The 5718-nt window shown below is 35.8% G+C and overlaps 1 long non-coding RNA gene across 1 annotated transcript in view; it reads right to left on the reverse strand.

The window, feature by feature from the left end:
- LOC107696331 (uncharacterized) overlaps positions 1 to 2542 on the reverse strand; it is an 8788-nt gene extending 6246 nt beyond the window's left edge. The window contains exons 1-3 of the long non-coding RNA XR_001635079.1: positions 2424 to 2542; positions 1329 to 1448; positions 166 to 258 (exon numbers count right to left, since the gene is read on the reverse strand). This is a non-coding gene — a long non-coding RNA (uncharacterized LOC107696331). The remainder of the gene's footprint in view (positions 1 to 165; positions 259 to 1328; positions 1449 to 2423) is intronic.
- Positions 2543 to 5718: the final 3176 nt, after the last annotated feature.

Below are 5718 nucleotides of genomic sequence, written 5' to 3' on the forward strand. Positions count from 1 at the left end.
GGCTCTGTGTAGTTAATGCTGCTCAATGTGAAAGCACGCACGTGATGGGAGATTGATGGGAGATGGGAGACTGTAAATACCGCTGATTACAGAACCGGCTTTCTGACAAGATGCCCGTTAAATATCGCATGCGATTTATCGTGCAGCCCTAATCCAAACACTCACCATGTATTCCTTCACCAGGGATCTCTCATCCTCACCAAGGTAGATACAAAGAGCTCTGAGGATGGCCTCTCTCTTCATATGGACATCACTTGTCTGTAAATATTACAGATTTGATTATTAGTTCATATATAGTTCATAATCTATAAACAGCTGGCAGGAAAAAAATGGAAGAACTCACTACAAATGAACTACCTTAATTATATATATTAGTATATATAATTTCGGTCAAGTCACTGTTTGGATTTAAATACTTTGAATACATAAGTCTCTGCGACATTAAACTGACAAACACATAAAAGAAAAACACAATGACGCAAACGGTGACTTTTTTAACCGGGTATGCTGACATATGACCCCCCCAATCAGCTTTTAAAACACTCAAAGAGGGATCACAGATAACAAAATACACCGTGGCAGGTGTCGATTTAAAAGTTTGCACATTTCCTACCTTATTTGTTAATGAAATTCATCTCCAATCCTCCTATCTTTTCAGGTTTATCCATTGTTATTTGAATGCTAGAAAAATACAGCTGGTTTTCCAAGCAAAAACCGCCAAAAAACGCTTACACGTAGTTACATTATGATACATAATATTCAGAGGGTGGGGAGATGGGGGGATTCCCCCAGTCTATATGACTCTGCATCCGCTCAATGATTTGTTATTCCCAGTGAATGAGTAAAAACTCCCACCCAGGTGACACTACTCCAATAACAGACCATGCAAAATACCTAAAATAATATCTTTAAAATATTGCCAAGTACGTTGCAACGTTGCAAACAACAATAAAATCAGAGAACTGTAAGCGACACGAGCATACAGAAAACAAAGGGAACAATAACCTTCAGAATAATGTAATAATAATCTTCAAAATGTTCAGAGGATTTACATTTCCTTGTTTTTCCTGATGTTTGTTTTTTTTTTCAGACACATTTTACATGCTGCACCATTAAAGCTAGCAAAAAGGGGGATGTTTTAGTAGTAAAGATATTTACACTGAAACATTAAACTGACAAAAACATAAAAGAAAAATACAATGACGCAAATTAACAGACGTTGCTATGCCATATATGAGCATTCAGATCTTACAGAGCAACTTGCTTACATTAAATTCAGCTGAATATTTACTGTAATATGTGGTGATGCATAATATAAAAATACTTACTGTGCAAATCATTGGAAACACTTCAGGAAAATGACTTCAATTCACACCAGGCAAACCTGGAAACTTCCTTTGGCAACAGGGAAATCATGTGTCCGAGTCACATGCATGTGCAGAGAGAACCTCAAATGAAAGCAAGCACACAATAATTATTATTGTTAGTTTAAAACACATTCATTCCATTGCATTTCTGTCTCTTTTTTTTTTACCAACGGAGGCACGAGAGCTCCACTCTCCCCCGGCCTCCCCCTCCCATTCTCTATCAGAGACATGAACTGAAATGAATTGTTAATTGTATTAACATTAAATCTTCCTCCTCCCATTTTCACCTCAAAATTTTGGAGAAGCTGTGCCTCCCCTGCCTCCCCCGACGAGCCGCCACCGATTCTCAGTCGATTCACTAGAAAGTGAAAGTAAAAACTGACTTTCGGCATCTGACATTAACGGCGCATATTCTCTCAGAGACGACGAGAGATGAATCTCCTTCATATGCTGATAACGGTGTTTTAATTTGCTCCCTTAATATTTCTCTTGTAGCCCGAACATATTGGGAAAAAATGTATTTCATGTTAAACAGGTTGTTTTTTCTTTTTTAAAAAGCCGGTGCTTGAAATAAAGCTTTTTTTATTGATGATTGCAGTGTTAACAATTGTAATTATAGGCCTATAATTCATTGTATAATAAACCTGTTTTGAAAGACCTTTTTAAAAACATTTACAATGAGAAGTAAGCTAGCCTAATCTTTTTTTATCCTCGCAGCACGTCAGTTATGCGGTGATGCGCTATGAAATTTTTGCTGGGCTGGAGCTCGCATCTCCGAAAGCACTTAAGCAATTTTTAAAAATACGTTAGGTGCTATCTTTACAAATTTTAAGCTTATAAAACTACATTTTCATCCAAAACTACCTTAAAAATAAATTTCGTCACATAAAAAATTAATATTTGCGTTATTAGTGTGCGCGCTCGGAGTAGGATGTGACCGTTGGTCGCTGGGGAATTTATCCCAAAGACTGGTTCTAGAGCATATTATATTATTTATAGAGCGAACAAACTATTCACTGTAATAAATGGTGCTGTATTACATAAAATATTACTTACTGTGCAAATAGACCGAATGATGGAAACTCCGGGGCTGGAAAGAAAATGTCTTCAGTTCCCACCGTGAACCTTCTTCTTCTTCTTCTTCTGGTGTTTTATGGCGGTTTGGCAAACCAGCGAAAGAGGTGCATTACCGCCACCTACTGATCTGGAGTGTGGAGTGTGCATAAATTTGGAAGAAAGAAATACAGAAGGGAAAGAAAGGAGAAAAAAAAAAAGAAAAGAAAAAAAAAACTAGATTCTATCTATTGTTCCTGTGTTTTTCAGGTATTTAAACATATTTTCTTGCACTCTTGATTGCCTCGACCCATTTCCTAACAATACTTTTAAAGAAATATTATCAACTCCCAGCCATCCTAATTCTTGAATTAATTGAAATCTCTCCCTTTCATATGCAGAACACTCAACAAGAATATGTTTCACTGTTTCTAATTCTCCACATTTGTCACACTTTCCCGATTCATGCTTACCTATTTTATAAAGACTATAGTTTAATGCTGTATGTCCGATTCTTAGTCTTGATAAGATGACATCTTTCTTCCTATTTCCGTATCTTTTCCTCTCATTTCCAACACACTCCTGAATCTGGAAAAGATGTCTTCCTTTAGACCCATTATTCCATAACTTTTGCCACTTCTTACTTATGACATATGATATCACTCTCTTGAATTCAGCTTTACTTAAAGCTAACTTAATTTCTATTTGTGTATGATTTCAACAGTAATTATCAGGCCTTTGGTGCCCTTTGTAGGCATTTGTAATAATGCAAATTGTTTATTTTGTATTACATTATGTATTTAACAGTTTTATTCAATTAAACCATATTATTATTATTAATTAACCAATCATTATCGCCTCATTGTTTTTATATAATACATTTTAAGTCATGAAAACTAGAATATTAAGTCAGATACGTTTTTGTTGGTGGTGAAATTATTACCGACATTAAAACACATTACTAACGTCAACAGTCAAAAAAGTTTCACAGGATTATGAACGTATTTGCCTGAAAGTGATGCACGGGCTTCATCTTGGGCTTTTTTCTTTTTATTTTCTCTGCACCGGACTGCGCTGATGTCTTTTCCCTGATATAGCCTAGTTGTCCATTAATTATGATGATCATTTGTATTCAGCCGCAAACATGAGGTGAGAGCGAGCGCGGGCGCAGATGCAGGAAAGGAGCGTCACGTCTGCTTATACTATACTGTGTTCATCATAAAATGCATTTTTTATAATTATATATATATATATATATATAACGGTATTAAGAAAATTATAGCCATAGGTAACTGTCTAGAGCTACAATTGTAATTGTAGTATAATCCAATTTAATTACTATTTATTTATTTACTTTTATATTTTATTAAAGTTCTATTTTGACCCTTTATAGTAGGTGTTTATTTGTTCAGAATTTTATTTATGTATAGGCTATGTATATGTTATATGTATATGTTATATTAAATTTTTTTTGAGCAACTGGGATGGTACCCCCCTGGGAGTTGGTGCCCTACGCAAACTGCTACTCTGCGTATAGGGAGCGGCGGTAGCCTACTGGTCAGTAACATCACTATTATGATCTGTGAAATCTCACTACGGGTCAGCTGACCCTTCCCTGAGTCACACCACCACAGCAGTCTAACACCTCCACTTCATCTGAAACTCCACCCTCTTACGACACTAACCAATAAGAGACTGGCTTATTTTCCATCTCTCTCATACCGACTCTCTTCTCTGACAATAAGCAAAAAAGGATCAGCAGTCAATGGAGAAGGAAGAGAAAGAGGATTTTTGAGACGTTTAGTTTTTGAACAGAAACATTTTTTTTAAACCATCAGTCAGAAAGTGAAAGTAACCTTTAGATTGCTGAAGCTCAAACAGTGAAAATGGATTCTGTTAAAGAAGGTTTATCTTGTCCTGTGTGTCATGATATCTTCAAGTCTCCTGTTATTTTATCATGTAGTCACAGTTTCTGTAAAGAGTGTCTTCAACAGTTCTGGAGAACCAAGAAAACTCACAAGTGTCCTGTCTGCAGGAGAAGATCCTCAAGAGATGATCCTCCATGTAATCTTGCCTTAAAAAACGTGTGTGAGTCGCTCCTGAAGGAGAGAAAAGAGAGGCATTCATCAGAGTCTGAGGAGCTCTGCAGTTTACACAGTGAGAAACTCAAACTCTTCTGTCTGGAGGACAAACAGCTGGTGTGTTTAGTGTGCAGAGATTCACAGAAACATGACAATCACACATTCAGACCCATCGGTGAAGCGGTTTCATTATGTAAGGTATGACTAAATTACTTTTGTTTGATATGTAAAGAACAATAAATAGTCATAAACACAGCTATCATTACATTCATATGTGCTTTGAAAAAGTATTTGCCTCATTTAGATATTTTTTTGTGTACATCTCATACTAAATAGTTTTAGATATTCAAACAAAATTCACTATAAAACAAAGACAATCTGAGTAAACAGAATACAGATTTTAAGAACAAAATTTAAATTGTCCACTTTAGCAGCAATAACTGTAACCAGACGCTTGAGATAACTGTAGATCAGTCTTTCATTGCGCTGTGTTGGGATTTCTTTTGCAGACTTGTTTTAGTTCAGCAACACTTGAACGTTTCCCAGCACAAACTGCCTGTTTAATAATGGTCCCACAGCATCTCAGTTCAAGTTAGGACTTTGGTTAGGCCACTCCAGAACTTGAGTTCTGCTTTTGTTTTGTTTTTTGAGCCATTCAGTGGTGGATTTACTCCTGTGCTTTGAATCATTGTCTTGTTGCGTAATCCAGCTGAGCTTGAGCTTCAATTTACAGACAGAAGATCAGACGGTCTCCTTCAATGTTGTTCTTGGCTCTTTTGTAACTTCTTGGATGAGCCACTTCTGGGAAAGTTAGCTACGGTCAGTTGTTTCCATTTGGAGATAATGGCTCTTGCTGTGGTTCTGTAGAGTCCAAGAGCATTTGAAATAGCTTCGTAACCCTTCCCAGACTGATACATTTTAATCACCTTCATCCTCATTATTTCTGGACAATGTTTCTTTGGCATAATAACTTTTTTGATTCAATATGCAACATTGTCTTTTTACAAACTGTACTTTGTGTTTACTCATATTGACTTTGTTTTATGTTATGTTTTAATTTCTGACAAAAGAAATCAGGATGGGACAAATAATTTTTCCCAGCACTGTATGATGTATAGTATTCTGTTCTCCTCTTTACTATTATCTGTTTGTTTTTTTTAAGTATATATACAGTATATATATATATACATATATATATATATATATATATATATACT

The sequence above is a fragment of the Sinocyclocheilus anshuiensis genome, unplaced genomic scaffold (assembly GCF_001515605.1).
Source record: "Sinocyclocheilus anshuiensis isolate Anshui unplaced genomic scaffold, SAMN03320099.WGS_v1.1 scaffold62, whole genome shotgun sequence".
Lineage (NCBI taxonomy): Eukaryota > Metazoa > Chordata > Actinopteri > Cypriniformes > Cyprinidae > Sinocyclocheilus > Sinocyclocheilus anshuiensis.